The sequence below is a fragment of the Cervus canadensis genome, chromosome 25 (assembly GCF_019320065.1).
Source record: "Cervus canadensis isolate Bull #8, Minnesota chromosome 25, ASM1932006v1, whole genome shotgun sequence".
In the NCBI taxonomy this organism is placed as follows: Eukaryota; Metazoa; Chordata; class Mammalia; order Artiodactyla; family Cervidae; genus Cervus; species Cervus canadensis.
In genome coordinates this window covers 22,009,360-22,027,522 of record NC_057410.1, presented here as the reverse complement: position 1 = coordinate 22,027,522, position 18,163 = coordinate 22,009,360, and the positions used below count along the sequence as shown (strand labels likewise).

At 40.2% G+C, this 18,163-nt stretch overlaps 1 protein-coding gene across 2 annotated transcripts in view; it reads left to right on the top strand.

Annotated features, from left to right (window-relative positions):
• Window positions 1–470: 470 nt before the first annotated feature.
• SCAF11 (SR-related CTD associated factor 11) overlaps window positions 471–18,163 on the top strand; it is an 89,438-nt gene continuing 71,745 nt past the window's right edge. For both annotated transcript variants that reach the window (XM_043446253.1, XM_043446252.1), the window contains exon 1: window positions 471–603. The gene's annotated coding sequence lies outside the window, so the exon portion shown is untranslated. The remainder of the gene's footprint in view (window positions 604–18,163) is intronic.

Sequence of the window (18,163 nt, the reverse complement as noted above, 5' to 3'; positions counted from 1 at the left end):
CGCAGAACCCGCGGCGTGGGAGGAGAGCCGGGCGTTAAGGACGTTTCCCAGAAGCCCGCGCCGCCAGCTGGGGCCCCTCCCTCCTGCTCGCAGGCCGCGTGACTTGAATCCGCCCGTCACGTTCTTCCGTCGCAAACGGTGGATTGCCTGCGCCCCCCTGAGGTCTGGTTGAGCGCTGCAGTCGTGCACGCAGGGCCAGTGCGAGCGAGTAGGGAAAGCGCGGAGGGTCCCGCCGCCGCCGCCGCCGCCGCCGCCGGCGTCACCGTAGCGCGCCGACCTGTGGCGGCGCGGCTTAGCTGAGGAGAGTGGGGGGGAGGGGGAAGGGGACGCGCGGAGCGGGGCGGGAGGAGGCCAGACGGGGCGGGGGGAGGGGGAGCAGCGGTGGCGCAAGCCGCGCGGAGCAGCGCAGCCCGGGTCCGCTCCCTGCTCCACCGCCGCCACCTCCCGCGCCAGCCAGCAGAGCCGGCGCCTCACTGGCCCCCGGAATACCTCAAAGCGGACGGAGTCCATGTTGGGGAACTTGGCGGCGGCGTGACGGGGACCTAGGGACCTGCAGTGGGGCTGCCGCCGCCGCCGGAGCCAGCGCCTCGACCTCGGCCTGAGGTAAACATGGGCCGACCCCGGGGGTGGACGGGCGCAGGCAGCTGTCGCTGCGGGGTAGGGTGGACGGGCCGGCGGAGTAGGGGAGAGGGGGCCCGGAGCGATGGGAGGGCGGACAAAGTTTCGGAATCCCGCGCGGCCCAGGCGGCGTTCTGCGCTCGGAGGAAAGTTGGAGCCGCCTCTGGAGGCGGGGGAGGCTGAGGCGGGGAGGCCCCCAGTTCCTCTCGCCACCCCCGCGAGGGCGGCCCCGTGTCGGCCGCCTCCGCCTCGCTGTTGGTACCCCGTCCCATTTCCTCCTTGTGGCCTACCCGCCGCCTCCGCCGGCGGCTCCCGTCCCCGCCCGGGGTCCTGGGGGAGTGGGTTGAGGCTAGGGTTCTCCGCAGCAGGGTCGCCACACGTCCTCCCCCGTCCCTGCGGGGGACTGTGTCCTGCTGGGCTTCCGGGCGCTCCCCGACCCCGGGTCTCTCTTGACTTAGGAGACTTTGCTTTTGTCAATAGCGTCCAAGCCCGTTTGTGAAACCAAACTTTACTGCGCGGTGACCTCTCGGAGTGCGCGACTAGGGAAGAGCCGGAGCTTCAGAGCATCCGTGTTACCCCATGCCCTGAATTTCAAACTCTTCTCCCACCTCCGATTTTTAAACCAGTTTCCCCGTCTGACGAGAGGTCCGGGAGATCTCAACTTGTCTCCATCATTTGCTCCTGTTTAGATACTAGGAATTTTGAACCATTAAAGACATTTCTTAGAGATGTCTGGCCGTCTTGCTCTCTCCCCCCATTTTGAAAAATTGTTCTGAAAGTAAGCGCCTGATTTAAGAGTAGTTGAATAAAACATTCATATACGAATATGGAGGTTTAAAATATTGTCAAAGTATTTCTGTACCCTGTTACACAGTGTCTACGAGTTGAGCGTTTTTCATTCATTTTGGGTTACATTTTAATATCTTTGTCATACTGCTAGTGAACTAAGATATTTAGGCAGAACTGACCAAAAAGTTTTTAATATAATGCTTTGGCTAGTAGATGCCAGTTTTCCCAGTTTGGGAAATTCGCTGAATATTGGAAAAAGCATGTTTAATAGATGCGTTTTTTCATTACAAAACAAAAGTTGATTCGTGCATATGACTACTTACCTCAGCAGGATATTGAAGTACATTCTTAAATAACTGGTGGGTTTTGTGTTTTATTGGTATTCAAATTTTGATATGTAATCAAGTCTTTTTCCACACTATTGCTTTCTCTTCCCTGTTTCTTTGGCAGTTGGCCTAATCATTTGACTTTTTAGCTGTTTACTAAGAGCTGCAATAGTTTGTGGGACTTTTGTTTTTGTTGTTTTAACGAACTGGCAGAAGAAATGAAATTGTCTTTCGATTTCTTTTGTTTTACTATTATGAAAGGTAATCTGAATTTACTTTGTATTTTGTTTATGCAATATGAAGAATTTTTTAAAGATTAGCAATTCTTATTATAACTGCATTTTTTCCCGCTGTAGTTTTTCTTGCTTGGTGCTTGCAAGTATTTTAATAAACAGTACATTTTACGTTGAGCTAGTGACCATTCTGCTTGTGAATTTGAGTACCTCTTAAGATTTTTGGCAGGGTAGGATTTGGATCTCTGCTTAATCAAGTGTACTTCTGCTGTAAGGACATTTTCATTACGTTGAGGGGGAAGAAAACTGGAAGGAAATGGAAAATTGTTCCTAAATATGCTACTTGAAACATAAGTCGTGGAAAAGTTTTTAAGGGGAATATTTTTGTATGCTTTTAGGTGGTAGTAACGGGATTCATGGGTTAAGATTGAAACTTTTCAGGGGTCATTCAGCTTCCCCATAATCCTTTGGGCCCTAACCAGTACTTCAGGCAATTTTCTTGAAAAGTTGTGCTGTTAATCAGAGATAGGATTAATCAGTGCTGTTAAGTGAGTTGATTCATCATCAGTAGCATCTTTTAGTAATTAGAAAGTGTGGAATTATATTACTCATCTACCTACTACTTAACTTTTTTTTTTTTAAGTTTCATCAGTGAGGCATAGCTGCAACTAACTAAGGAGAATGGCAGGTACAAAAATAATGAAGAGTCAGCCCTAGAATAATTGTCATTGTAAGTTCATTTTAGTAAGCTCTGCCATCATTTACCATTGTCTTTAGTGATGTGAATTGAATCTTGACTTACCTTCCCCAGTGAAATAATCTTAATTATATCCCCTGTCTCAAAGAATAAGTTAATAGCTTTACATTGAATCTTGCACCTGAGTGATAACTTTTAGTAGTACTGAGTAGAGCCTGGAGTTAAAATATCCTGTATCATTTTATTGTTGTTCCCAATACTTGTCTTTTCATTATTATGGTCCTCACTTTCCTTTTTTTTTTTTTTTGAAGTTGTGGCTTTGTAATTCCTAGTGCTTAAGCACATAAAAGTTCAATATAAAATGTAAAAACAACACTGTCATCTCTCACTTACAAAATAACATTCTTAGATGTTTCACTATGACTTTTGTTCACCTAGAGTCTTTAACACTCAGCAGCCAGAGTGATCCTGATAAAATACATTAGGTCTTGTCACTTCTCTTCTCAAATGGCTTTCCTTCTCAGTCATAGTTAAATACATAGCTCTTCCTATGGTCTGCCAGGGTCTGAGACTTTTTTGAGTCTCTTCCTCTCTGACGTCACTGTTTCTCTAGTCATACTTCTACTCTACTACTGAGATTTTCTTTGACTACTCTGTTAAAGCGTCAGGCCCTCCTTCTACATTTCTTAGCCCTTTTTAAGCCAGGTTTTTCTCCATAGCACTTAACACTTTCCAAGATGCTGTATAATTTACTAACTTTATTGTATTTTTCTCTTTTAAGCAGGTTCTGTAAGAATGAGGTTCTGTAAGAATGCTTGGTAAGAGTGGAGTGGTATAACCTTCTTATTCTTTGAAATGTTGTCATTTAGAAGTCAGGTTAGTCTTGTTTTTTGGTAGTTCCAGAAGGCAGAACTAGGATTGTAGTGATGTTTATTGAAAGGAAGGAGAGATAGCAAGAATGGGTATGGAGACATTAGTGAAGACTTCTGCAGTAGCAGTCCAGAGTAGATGAGGATAGCTTGAATTAGGATGAGAAATGTGGAAATGGACAAACGTGTGATCATCAGGCCATGCTTAGTGGATTGAAGGTGAAGGAGAGAGAAATTTAAAAGATGACTCCTGAGTTAAATGGATCAGTTGGTGGTGGTACCAAAAAAAAAAAAACCAAGGTTCTTCTGATTCTGACTAGTGGGTTTGAGCTTTGGAGCTTTCACATGGATATTTCTGTAGGCAATTAGATACTTGGTTCTAAAGTTCAAAGGAGCGGTATGGGCTGGAAGTAGATAATTGGAATCACTTATATAGGTAGTTGAAACTATAGATGAAATTGTTTAGGGAAAGGACTATAACTTGGAGAAAAAAGCTGCTAAAATGAAATCACAGTAGCCTCTAACATTAAAAAAAAAGAGTTGTTTGTTAGAGGAATGTGAGCTCCCAAAGAATCTGTGAAGGACAGAGAAATAGGAGTTGAGGGTATTATAGAAACCAAAGGAAGAGAGTATTTCAAGGGGAGAGAAGTCAGTAGGGTCAAGTGATGATGAGAGTTGAGTAAAGTGAGAACTAACAGATTTTTTTTTGGGAAATTCTTTGGCAGTCCAGTGGTTACGACTTGTCACTGTCACTGCCCAGGGCCCAGGTTCAATCCCTGGTCAGGAAACTAAAATCCCACAAGCTGCATGGCAAGGCCAAAAAAAAAGAAAAAAGATTTTTTTTTGCATTTAACAACATGGAGTTCATTAGCCTTTTGAACAAGCAGGATAGTTAAGTTTATTTTCAAACTGATGCTCCTGAAATTGCTTAACTAGATCTAAAAATAGTGAGATCAAAGATTAAGAAATCATCCAGTCACATTATAGAAGAGATTTCAGTTCAGTTCAGTCGCTCAGTTGTGTCTGACTCTTTGTGACCCCATGGACTGCAGCACACCAGGCTTCCCTGTCCATCACTAACTCCCAGAGCTTGCTCAAACTCATGTCCATTGAGTCAGTGATGGCATCCAACCATCTCATCCTCTGCCTTCCCCTTCTCCTCCCACCTTCAGTCTTTCCCAGCATCAGGGTCTTTTCAAACGAGTCAGCTCTTCACATCAGGTGGCCAAAATGTTAGAGTTTTCAGCTTCGTTATCAGTCCTCCCAGTGAATATTCAGGACTGATTTCCTTTAGGATAGACTGGTTGGATCTTCTTGCAGTCTGAGGGACTCTTAAGAGTCTTCTCCAACACCACAGTTCAGAAGCGTCAGTTCTTCGGCACTCAGCTTTCTGAGTTCAACTCTCACATCATACATGACTACTGGAAAAACCATAGCTTTGACTAGACTCAGCTTTGTTGGCAGGGTAATGTTTCTGCTTTTTCATATACTTTCTAGGTTGGTCATAACTTTTCTTCCAAGGAGCAAGCATCTTTTAATTTCATGGCTGCAGTCCCCATCTGCAGTGATTTTGGAGCCCCCCAAAATAAAGTCTGTCACTGTTTCCATTGTTTCCCCATCTATTTGCCATGAAGTGATAGGCCCGGATGCCATGATCTTAGTTTTCTGAATGTTGAGCTTTAAGCCAACTTTTTCACTGTCCTCTTTCACTTTCATCAAGAGGCTCTTTAGGTCTTCACTTTCTGCCATATGGGTGGTGTCATCTGCATATCTGAGGTTATTGATAATTTTCCCTGCAATCCTGATTCCAGCCTGTGCTTCATCCAGCCCGGCGTTTCTCATGATGTACTCTGCATATAAGTTAAATTAGCAGGGTGACAATATACAAACTTGATGTACTCCTTTCCCAATTTGGAATCAGTCTGTTGTTCCATGTTCAATTCTAACTGTTGCTTCCTGACCTGCATACAGGTTTCTCAAGAGGCAGGTCAGGTGGTCTGGAATCCCATCTCTTTCAGAATTTTCCACAGTTTATTGTGATCCATACAAAGGCTTTGGCATAGTCAGTAAAGCAGAAGGATATGTTTTTCTGGAACTCTCTTGCTTTTTCAATGATCCAACAGATGTTGGCAATTTGATCTCTGGTTCCTCTGCCTTTTCTAAATCCAACTTGAACATCTGGAAGTTCATGGTTCACATACTGTTGAAACCTGGCTTGGAGAATTTTGAGCATTACTTTGCTAGCTTGTGAGATGAGTGCAATTGTGCGGTAGTTTGAGCATTCTTTGGCATTGCCTTTTTTTGGGATTGGAATGAAAACTGACCTTTTCCAGTCCTGGGGCCACTGTTGAGTTTTCCAAATTTGCTGGCATATTGAGTGCAGCACTTTCACCACATCATCTTTTAGGATTTGAAATAGCTCAACTGAAATTCCATCACCTCCACTAGCTTTGTTTATAGTGATGCTTCCTAAGGCTCACTTGACTTTGCACTCCAGGATGTCTGGTTCTAGGTGAGTGATCACACCATTGTGGTTATCTGGGTCATGAAGATCTTTTTTGTATAGTTCTGTGTATTCTTGCCACCTCTTCTAATATCTTCTGCTTCTGTTAGGTCCATACCACTTCTGTCCTTTATTGAGCCCATCTTTGCCTGAAATGTTCCCTTGGTATCTCTAATTTTCTTGAAGAGATCTCTAGTCTTTCCCATTCTGTTGTTTTCCTCTATTTCTTTGCTTTGATCACTGAGGAAGGCTTTCTTATCTCTCCTTGCTATTCCTTGGAACTCTGCATTCAAATGGGCATATCTTTTCTTTTCTCCTTTGCGTTTATCTTCTCTTCTTTTCACAGCTATTTGTAAGGGCTCCTCAGACAACCATTTTGTCATTTTGCATTTTTCTTCTTGGGATGGTCTTGATCCCTGACTCCTGTACAATGTCATGAACCTCTGCCCGTAGTTCTTCTATCAGATCTAATCCCTTGAATCTATTTGTCATTTCCATCATATAATTGTAAGGGATTTGATTTAGATCATACCTGAATGGTCTAGTGGTTTTCCCTACTTTCTTCGATTTAAGTCTGAATTTGGCAATAAGGGATTAATGATCTGAGCCACAGTCAGCTCCGGGTCTTGTTTTTGCTGACTGCATAGAGCTTCTTCATCTTTGGCTGCAAAGAATATAATCAGTTTGATTTCTGTGTTGACCATCTGGTGTCATCCATGTGTAGAGTTGTCTCTTGTGTTGTTGGAAGAGGCTCCTTGCTATGACCAGTGAGTTCTCTTGCCAAAACTCTGCTAGCCTTTGCCCTGCTTCATTCTGTACTCCAAGGCCAAATTTTCCTGTTACTCCAAGTATTTCTTCTCTTCCTACTTTTGCATTCCATTCCCCTATAATAAAAAGAACATCTTTTTTGGGTGTTCTAGAAGGTCTTGTAGGTCTTCATAGAACTGTTCAGCTTCTTCAGCATTACTGGTCGGAGCATAGAGTTGGATTACTGTGATAGTCAATGGTTTGCCTTGGAAACGAACAGAAGTCCTTCTGTCGTTTTTGAGATTGCATCCGAGTACTGCATTTCAGACTCTTTTGTTGACTATGATGCCTACTTCATTTATTTTAAGGGATTCTTGCCCACAGTTATTGTTGATCATATTTACTGTGTGCCAACTACTGTGTTCTAGACATTTTGCATTAATTTTCATTTGATGTTTTCAGCAGCCTTGCAGTGCTGGGTGCATTAATCTGTTTTACAGAAAGGAGTCTGAGGTCTGGAGAAGTCAGATGACTTGTTAAGTGTCAGAGCAGTTGCTAAGAATCAATGCCCATGTCTGTCTGACTCTTTGGCCTTTAGTTAGTTATTACATCAGTTGACTTCCCAAACTCTGCATCAGTGTTGTCTAGTAGTAGACCTTTTTGTGATGATGAAAGTGTTCTGCATCTCTGCTCCCCTATGCAGTAGCTGATCGTAACTGAAATAGTAGTGACTGTGGAACATTTGAAATGTGGCCAGTGCAATTGGGAAACTGAACAGTAGTACTGTATTGGACAGTGCAGATATAGATCAAAAGAATCCCATAAATAATAGTTGTTTCCTATATAATAATAAGAAATGGAAACACATATTCTTTATTTAAAAGGAGTACTGTTTTGCTTATATTCTAGCTTTAGATGCTTTAAGGGAATATGGGTGATCTTTTTTTTTTTTTTTTAAGTCTCAAACTTTCACAGAAGTTCCAAGTTAGTGCAAAAAACTGAGTAAGTTGTAGATTGCAGTCTCATTGCCCCAATCAAGGACAGGGACTTTCTATTACAGAAACAATATTAAGCTTAGGAAATTAATATTGGTATATTACTACCATCTACTCAAACATCATCCAAGTTTTGCCAGTTTTCATAGTGATTTCCTCTGTAACAAAATGATCCGGTTCAGAATTCTCTGTTGCATTTATTTAATTATAATGTTTTCTTACATTGCTTCAGCCTAGAGCAATTTCTCAGTCTTTGATTGATTTTCATCGCCCTGACACTTAAAATATTACAGGTTAGTTTTGTCATAAAATGTCCCTCGATTTGGATTTACCTGATGCATTTTTGATAGGAATACCACAGTGATGATACTGTGTTCATGTTACATCCTGTCAAATGGCGTAGTTATGTTTGTCCCCTTACTGATGATGGGCATTTTGATCACTTAATTAAGGTGAAGTTTCCCAAGCCTCTTTACTGAAAAGTTTCCCTCCCTTTTAGTAATTAATAAGTACTTCGTGGGAAAGTATTTTGAGACTATGTTAAGCTCGATCTTTATCAAACTTGCTGTTTGTTGATTCTCAAATTGTCCGAGCTTTGACTAGCGAAAGTCACTTCAAGCTAGTTTCTGTGTTCTTCTGACTTGCTTTGAGCACTCCTTACTTTTTGACACAAGAAAATGTTCCAGGCTCACCTTAAACTTTCCTTGCCACAGCCCTGGAATCAACCATTTCTCCAAGGTGTGGTTTCTTTTAGTGGAGACAGATATTCAGAAACCAAGATTTTGTTGCTGTATTTATGTCTCCATCTATATATAAAAAACTGAATTGGTACCAGTATTTCCAATAAACAGTGTTTTGTTTTTTTCCAGTTTTCTCCTTCTCAAAGTTTATAACTCCCTTTTCTTAAAAGGAATTACTTACCTTCCATTATCCTTAGTTGTTTACTTGTAGGCTCAATCCCAGCTACATAGTCAGTTTCCCACTGCCATTGCTGCTCCCTCTCCTGTCTTGCATAACATTTTCACTCTACTAGGTCTCTGACACCTTGTGCTAGGATGAATTCCTCATTCCAGGCTTCTCTCATACCTCATGCAGAACATCTTGCCATTCTTCTTGAGTTCTAGTACCTCACTCTGGGCTGTCTCACCATCCCTCCTTGTATGTACACTTTGCCCACAAATTTGGGTTCTGACACATCCAGGTAGAATTGCAGCATACTGACATGGTCTTTTAAAGATGATACTTACTTGTTTTTACAAAAGATTATTGTACCAACAGTTTTAGTGAAAATAGAGAAATTTGTTATCAAGTTTTAATATAAACCCTCCTGAGATTCTCACATCTCTTAGTGATAAGACTAATCTTTCTCCTTATTTCTTTACCCTAGAGTTCTCAGATGTATTTAAAAAAATTATTAATTTCTGGCTGTGCTGGGTCTTTGTTGCTGCGTAGGCTTTTTAGTTGCAGCGAGCTGGGGCTACCCTTTAGCTGCATTGTGTGGGGTTTTCGTTGTGGTGGCTTCTCTTGTGGAGCACAGGCTCTAGGCGCTTAGGCTTGAGTAGTTGAGGTTCGTGGGCCTTGTCGTTGTAGTGCACAGGCTTAGTTTCTCTGTGGCACCTGGAATCTTCCCAGATCAGTGATCCAACCTGTGTCTGCTGCATTGACAGATTCTTTACCACTGAGCCACCGGGGAAACCCCGCAGATGTACTTTTAAGGGAGTTTTTTTTTTTTTTTCCCTGTAATCTTAACGGTAAGGTTAAAAATCAGTTTTCTGTTTATATAGGTTTTGGAGTCAATCATACCTGGCTCTGAATACTGATTGTCCCATATACTGATTGTCACTTCTCGTAGGTGACGTTATCAGTGGTGGCGCTAGTTGTAAAGAATCTGCCTGCCAGCGCAGGAGACGCAAGAGACACCAGTTGGATCCCTGGGTCAGGAAGATTCCCTGGAGTAGGCACCCCACTCCAGTATCTTGCCTGGAAGATTCCATGGGAAGAGGAACCTGGCAGACTACAGTTCATGGGGCCATAGAGAGTCAGACACAACTGACCTAGTGAGCACACAGTTTCCTCACCTATTTTAAGCAACGTTTACCTGAGTCCGGTGGTAATGGCAGCTAACGCCATCTCTGTCTTTCATAACTTTAAGTTAGCTCTGTTTAGTGAATGATTTTAAAGCCTTTTAAGCAGTGTTGTAATATTGAATCTTGGTGGTGTTTTAATTTTTTTAATGTACTGTGGCTTGGTGTTTTGAGGGTTAAATGTGCAGAAGTGTGCCAGAGTATTTAGTTCATTTCCTGATATAAAGTAATCATTCTCTCTACCTCTAATTCTGTGCTCCAGGTTTGTTGATATCTATGTATCTGTTAGGTCTGGGGATGAAACATAGCCTTAGCTTTAAATAATTATATATATATATTTTAAAGGACTTGATAGGAGAAAAAAATAATCTCATATATTCCTAAATATTTGCTATTGTTGTTGTTCTTTGTTAATGAAATTTCATTTTTGTTTCTTGTGTCATATCTCTTCAGCCTGAAGCACTTCTTTTGAGTAGCCCTTTTGGTGATAAATTCTCTTTGTTTCTCTTAACTGAAATGTCTTTTCCATTTTTATTTCTTTGCTCTTTCTTTTGAATTAGTCCTGTTTGATGCACACTGAACTTTGTGAATTTTTAGATTTGTGCCTTTCACCAAGTTAAAGAGGTTTTTTGAACATTGTTTCTTCAAATATATTTTTCTATACCAATCTTTTTCCTTTTTCTGGGCATGAATAGAACTTTGGATATTGTCCATAGGAGCCTGAGACTGTTCATTTTCTTTCAGTCTTTTATTTCTCTGTTCTTCATATCAGATCATTTCTATTACTGTATCTTCACATTTAATGACTCATTCTTTGCATTTCCATCCTGTTTTTAAGATCTTATTTCAGACATTGTGTTTTCAGTTCTAAAATTTTCATTTGTTTCTTTTTTTTTAAAATATAGTTACTGTTTGTCTGCTGAGAACCTCTGTCTTCCTATTCATTTCAGCAATGTTACTTTTTTCTCCATGGAACATAACTTATGTATATAATTAATTTAAGATCATACCTGACAAATGTGCTGAATAAATATTACCTTGTTGTTTTTCAGTTCAGTTGCTCAGTCATGTCCGACTCTTTGCAACCCTATAGACTGCAGCATGCCAGGTTTCCATGTCTATCCCCAACTTCCTGAGCTTGCTCAAACTCATGTCCGTCGAGCCAATGATGCCATCCAACCATCTCATCCTCTATTGTCCCATTTTCCTCCTGCCTTCAAGTTTTCCCAGCATCAGGGTATTTCCAGTGAGTTGGTTCTTTGTATCTGGTAGCCAAACTATTGGAGCATTAGCTTCACCATCAGTCCTTCCAGTTAATATTCAGGACTGATTTCCTTTAGGATTGACTGGTTTGATCTCCTTGCAATCCAAGGGATTCTCAAAAGTCTTTTCCAACACCACAGTTTAAAAGCATCAATTCTTCGGCACTCAGCTTTCTTTATGGTCCAACTCTCACATCCATACATGACTACTGGAAAAATCATAGTTTTGACTAGAAGAACCCTTGTTGGTAAAGTAATGACTCTGCTTTTTAATACACTGTCTAGGTTGGTCATAGCTTTTCTTCGAAGAAGCAAGCGTCTTTTAATTTCATGGCTGCAGTCCCCATCTGCAGTGATTTTGGAGACCAAGAAAATAACTGTTTCCATTGTTTCCCCATCTATTTACCATGAAGTGATAGGACCTGATGTTGTGATCTTAGTCTTTTGAATGTTGAGTTTTAAGTCAGCTTTTTCACTCTCCTCTTTCACTTTCATCAAGAGGCTCTTTAGTTCTCTGCTTTCTGCCATAAGGGTGTCATCTGTGTATCTGAGGTTATTGATATTTCTCCCTGCAATCTTGATTCCCGCTTGTAATTAATCCCACCTGGCATTTCTCATGATGTACTCTGCATATAAGTTAAACAAGGTGACAAGATGCAGCCTTGACCTACTCCTTTCCTGATTTGGAACCAGTCCGTTGTTCCATGTCTGGTTCTAACTGTTGCTTCTTGATCTGCGTAGAGATTTCTAGGAGTCAGGTAACATGGTCTAGTATTCCTATTTGTTTAAGAATTTTCCACAGTTTGTTGTGATCCACAAAGTCAGTGGCTTTGGCATAGTCAATAAAGCAGAAGTACATGTTTTTCTGGAATTCTCTTTCTTTTTGTATGATCCAGCGGATGTTGGCAGTTTGATCTCTGGTTCCTCTGCCTTTTCTAAATCCAGCTTGAACATCTGGAAGTTCTTGATTCATGTACTGTTGAAACCTAGCTTGGAGAATTTTGAGCATTACTTTGCTAGTGTGTGAGATGAGTACAATTGTGCGGTAGTTTGAGTGTTCTTCAGCATTGCCTTTCTTAGGGATTGGAATGAAAACTGACCTTTCCAGTCCTGTGGCCACTGCTGAATTTTCCAAATTTGTTGGCATATTGAATGCAGCACTTTAACAGCATCATCTTTTAGGATTTGAAATAGCTCAACTGGAATTCTGTCACCTCCACTAACTTTGTTTGTAGTGATGCTTCCAAAGGCTCCCTTGACTTCGCACTCCAGGATGTCTGGCTCTAGGTGAGTAATCACACCATCGTGGTTATCTGGGTCATGAAGATCTTTTTTGTATAGTTCCTTGTGTATTTTTGCCACCTCTTCTTAATGTCTTCTGCTTCTATTAGGTCCATACTATTTCTGTCCTTTATTTGCCCATCTTTGCCTGAAATGTTCCCTTGGTATCTCTAATTTTCTTGAAGAGTTCTCTAGTCTTTCCCATTCTGTTGTTTCCCTCAATTTCTTTGCACTGATCACTTAAGAAGGCTTTCTTATCTCTCCTTGCTATTCTTTGGAACTCTGCATTCAGATGGGTATATCTGTCCTTTTCTCATTTGCCTTTCACTTCTCTTCTTTTCTCAGCTCTTTTTAAGGCCTCATACAACCATTTTGCCTTTTTGCATTTTTCTTCTTGGGAATGGTTTTGATCACCGCCTCCTGTACAGTGTTATGAAGCTCCGTCCATAGTACTTCAGGTATTCTATCTATCAGATCTAATCCCTTGAATCTATTTGTCATTTGCACTGTATAATCATAAAGGATTTGATTTAGGTCATAACTGAATGGTCTAGTGGTTTTCCCTATTTTCTTCAATTTAAGTCTGAACTTTGCAATAAGGAGTTCATGCTCTGAACCACTGTCAGCTCCTGGTCTTGTTTTTGCTGACTGTATTGAGCTTCTCCATCTTTGGCTGCAAAGAATACAATCCGTTTGATTTATTTATTAACCATCTGGTGTCGTCCATGTGTAAAGTCATCTCTTGTGTTGTCGGAAGGGGCTGTTGGCTCTGACCAGTGTGTTGTCTTGGCAAAACGCTGTTAGCCTTTCCCTGCTTCATTTTGTACTCCCAGGTAAACTTGCCTGTTACTCCAGGTATCTCTTGACTTCCCATGTTTGCATTCCAGTCCCCTATCATGAAAAGGACATCTTTTTTGGGTGTTAGTTCTAGAAGGTCTTATAGGTCTTCATAGAACTGTTGAACTTTAGCTTTTTTGGCATTAGTGGTTGGGGCGTAGACTTGGATTACTGTGATATTGAATGGTTTGCCTTGGAAATGAACAGAGATCCTTCTGTCATTTTTGAGATTGCATCCAAGTACTGCATTTTGGACTCTCGTTGACTGTGAGGGCTATTTCATTTCTTCTTAGGGATTCTTGCCCACAGTAGTAGATATAATGGTCATCTGAACTAAATTCGCCCATTCAGGTCCATTTTAGCTCCCTGATGCCTAAAATGTTGATGTTCATGCTTGACATCTCCTGTTTTCCCACTTCCAATTTACCTTGATTCATGGACCTAACATTCCAGGTTCCTGTGCAGTATTGTTTACAGCATCTGACTTTGCTGCCATCAGCAGTCACGTTCACAATGCAGCATCGTTTTCACTTTGGCTCAGCCTCTTCGTTCTTTTTGGAGCTATTTCTCCACTCTTCTCCAGAAGCATATTGGGCACCTACTGACTTGGGGAGTTCATCTTTCAGTGTCCTATGTTTTTGCCTTTTCATACTGTTCATGGGGTTCTCAAGGCAAGGATACTGAAGTGGTTTGCCATTCCCTTTTCCAGTGGACCACATTTTGTCAGAACTGTCCACCATGACCCGTCCGTCTTGGGTAGCCCTACACAGCATGGCTCATAGTTTCATCGAGTTAAACAAGGCTGTGATTTTGTTGAATTAGACTGGGTTGTTATACATATTTATAATTCATCATTCAGAGGTGTTTGTTAGGTACTTACTTTAAGGTGTGGTGCATGGTGCTGGATCCTGGGTATTGCGCAAATAACACAGATAACAGCTTAGTAGTTTTGTAGTCATTTGAGTCATTAAATGTGTTACTGCTCATTGCTTGAATATTTTTAATATCTAGTGACTTGGATTGATCCTTATTTTATTTTGTGGCGAAGGGCTAGTGAGTTCCAATCCTACTACTTAACCACTGACTTTGTGACATTGGACAAGTTACTTATTTTCACTGTATGTAAAATGGAGATATCTTCTTCACAAACTACTGTAAGAGTTAAATAACTTATGACATATCAGAAAGTAATGGCTAGAAGCAGTGTGAAAAGCAGAGTCAAGTCTAGTTCTTGGGGCATTTGAAGCATTTGTAATTAGATTACACTGCAGAGAGAATCCCAGGATCTGCCATGCCTGATGCCAGCATGGAGGAGTGTGTGGTGTTTTTTTTTTTAAAGTAAATTTTCGTAGTATATAGTAATGTATTTCTAAGTTAGAATAGTACTTTATCATAGGAGTAGTATTGTGAAATGCTGCTTTAAATTATGTGTGAAAAAATGATCTAAGAACACATTGATCATGCACTTAATGTAACAGAATAAAATTTTGTTTATCTCTGAGATAGCTACTTAGGCTGAATTTAAGAAAGTCAGATAATAGGCATAGCTAGAATAGAGAGAGTGTGGATGTCCTTTGTACTACACAAAGCAGTTCCCCCCACCCCCTTCCATCCATATTAGTTTTACTATAGCAATTTATACCAACTTGGAAGGGATTAGTACAAAGAAAGTGACATTCCTTGAGGAACTGGTCAAGGAATGACATTTAGTGTCTGTGCAAAAAGAGACTAATTTATGAAGTTGAAATTCTGTAATGTAAGTTTTTAAAGTCTTGTTTAAAAAGAAGAGAGCAATATTTCAGAAGCAATGTTTTGAACTTTGTCCTCCTCCCTTCCTCCCCCACTGCTATAGATGAAATCCATTTCCATTCCTCTCTAACAAGCATTTGTGTATGGTATTTTATTGTCAGTGTTTCCTTTAATTCTTAGGATTTGTTTATTTGCAAATGTTTCCTGTGCTTTACATAATTTTCCCATCTTTTTTGAGAAATAGGTAGACTGGGGTTATCATTTTAATTCAGGAGTCTCTCAGATAGATTAAAGGTTAAATTAAAGAAATAGTTTAGTTTTCTTATTTGGGGTTAGAAGAAAAGTATAAAAAGATAGTTCTTTCTCTATTTCCATGCTCCCTCTCAGGATTCCCTTTCCTCTTGGTCATTCTGCTTACCAATTATAAGGGTACATTGCTACTGATCCCAAGAGCTCCTGTAGTCCTCCTGAGAGGTTTGTTGTGAGTTGTCTCTAAAACCTCATTATTCTTTTTTTTTTTTTTGGTCTCTAATAGGCATAAGGTTTAGTCTTCTAAATGTAATCTCTACTTTTCCAGACTCATGCCTCCAGTGGAACAGTAACAAATGTTGAGGAGTGGCCAACGGAAAGAAACAAAAAATCTAAGAGCTTTCGGTTTGCATTTATCATTTAAATTAGTGCTTTAATAAATAGATTTGAGAAAATAGAGGTGAGAATCTCAAGGACAAATAAAGATTACATAATTACTTCCTCCTTCTATGCCTTCCTTCATATCTTAGGCAAGGCTGGGATTTATTAGAGGAGAATTGCATAAGTATGTATTTAAGTTATTAGAGGACATATAACATCCTACTGTTCTAGACTTGTTTCTCATTTGAAGATACAGTGGAAACCTGTCATACATTACAGTATCTTTATCAAACTCTTTGTGGTTAAACTATCCAGGTATGTAGAAGGCACTCATTTTTTTTTTTAAGATAAAATACTGCATTGTAGGAATATTCTTCTCATAGAGTGAACAAGTATCAAATAAGAGTAACCCAGCTGAGAGCCAGCTATAGTGCTTGTCTTCCTGCATACAATGAAAAGTATGCTACTGCTGCTGCTAAGTCACTTCAGTCGTGTCTGACTCTCTGCAACCCCATAGACGGCAGCCCACCAGGCTCCCCTGTCCCTGGGATTCTCCAGGCAAGAACAGTGGAGTGGGTTGCCATTTCCTTCTCTGAAAAGTCTGCTAGCTCTATACAATCACTAAGGCCTTAGAATGAATCTCTTTTTATAGTTCTGTTTTAGGATTTAGAGGGATTGCAAAGTTGGGTCTGTTGATTTTAATCTCTGTCTTCCAAAGCAATAGATATGTGCTGTCTGTGAGACCTTTCAGTGCTATAGAAGTGCAGGAACCCTACCTCTCAAACCCAAATGTGGCTATGTAATTTGGGTGATCACTGTGTTGGTGATAAAAACTGAGAGTATGAGTGAAGTTTTCAGTGAAAAAAGTACCTTTGTTGAAAAAAATTGGTTCATATTCTAGCCCACAATTGCTCTCCATATTAGTCTTTGCCTTTGAAAACATTTTGACATTTATTAACATATAGTAAAATGGACCTTTTTGTGGTATGTAGTTCTGTGAATTTTAATACATGTATAGGATTTTTATTACTACCAGTCTGAAGATTCAGAATGGTTCCATCACCCCAGAAAACTCCCTTGTGCTGTGTTTGTAGTCTAACCTTCTCCTAACCCAGGCAGCCACTAATAATGGTTCTTCAGTACTACATTTTGCTGTTTTGATAATGTCATATAAATGCAATTATGTAGTATGTAACCTTTTGAGGCTGGCTTCTTTAACTCAGTTTATTACCTTTAAGATTCGTCTGAGTTGTTGAGTGAAACACCAGTTCATTAGTTTTTGTGGCTGAGTAGTAGTCCACTGTGTAAATGTATGTATTATAGATTATTTTGGGGAAATTCAGTATGTCCATTGTTCTTTTCTTGTACTGTCTTTGCCTGATTTTGGTATCAGGGTAACGCTGGACTTATGAAATTAATTGGGAAGTAGATTGTGTTATGTCTTGAAATGCTTAGTAGAACTCACAAGGGAAATTGGCTGGGCCTGAAGGTTTCTTTTTCGAAAGACTTTTAGCTACAAATTCAGTTTCTTTAAATAGTACTAGGTCTATTCAGCGCTCTTCTTCTAAATTCGTGTTCCCAGAAGTTTCATTTTTATTGACAGTTTCAAAGAATGAGCTTTTGGTTTTATTGATTTTTTTTTTCTGGTTCTCTTTTCAATTTCATTGATTCTATATTTGTTCTTTAAGGATAATTTCACAGTTGGAAGATTCTAGATTTTTTAAATTCTTCTCCACTTTAAACTAAGAATGTTGTTTTACTTCTGGACTATGTTGTTTCTGAAAGAAACCAGTTACTCAGATCATTAACCTACTTTCCCCTCATAAGTAATGCATTATTATTTCAGTCAACTTGTAAAATTTTTCCTTTGTAATTTTCAACAGTTTGACTGTGATCTGTCCAGTAATGAATTTCATTGGGATTGTGTTGTGTGATGTTTGTGAGCTCCTTGAATATAGAGGTTTATGTCTTGCAACAAATTGGGAAGTTTCCAGCAGTTATTTCCTTTTCTTATTCTCCTTTCCTTTCCTGTCCTTTCTTTATCCCCTTGCCATCCCAAACTTATTTTCCTCACTTTCTTAAGTTCTTACCGTGGATATTAGGGTTTTGTACTATTCCACAGGTTCTGTTACTGAGTCCAAGCCCACCTTGCTCACTGTTTGAGAAGCCAGTGAATCAGAGGGACAAAGTGTCGAGGCAAAGAATACAACTTTACTTGGAAAGAGATGGCTAACAGAGAAGGTGGCAGACTAATGCCTCAAAATAACCATCTTGTCAAGGTCTGGATGCCAGGTTCCTTTATTGATCTGAGATGGGGGGAGGTGTGGAAACAAAGTAAAAAGACCATTTAATTCTTCTAAATATCTCCTAGAATGGCAAGCCTTACACAAGGGAATGTGTTAGTTTTTTATAGTTATTCACAGGTGGACAGGGTCAGATTATTTCCCTGTGAGCTAAACAAAGGCATTTTAATCTAAGGGTCAGGAAGAGGGGGCAGAGTTTCCTGAGGCATGCCATTGAAAGTGAAAGTGGCTAATCATGTC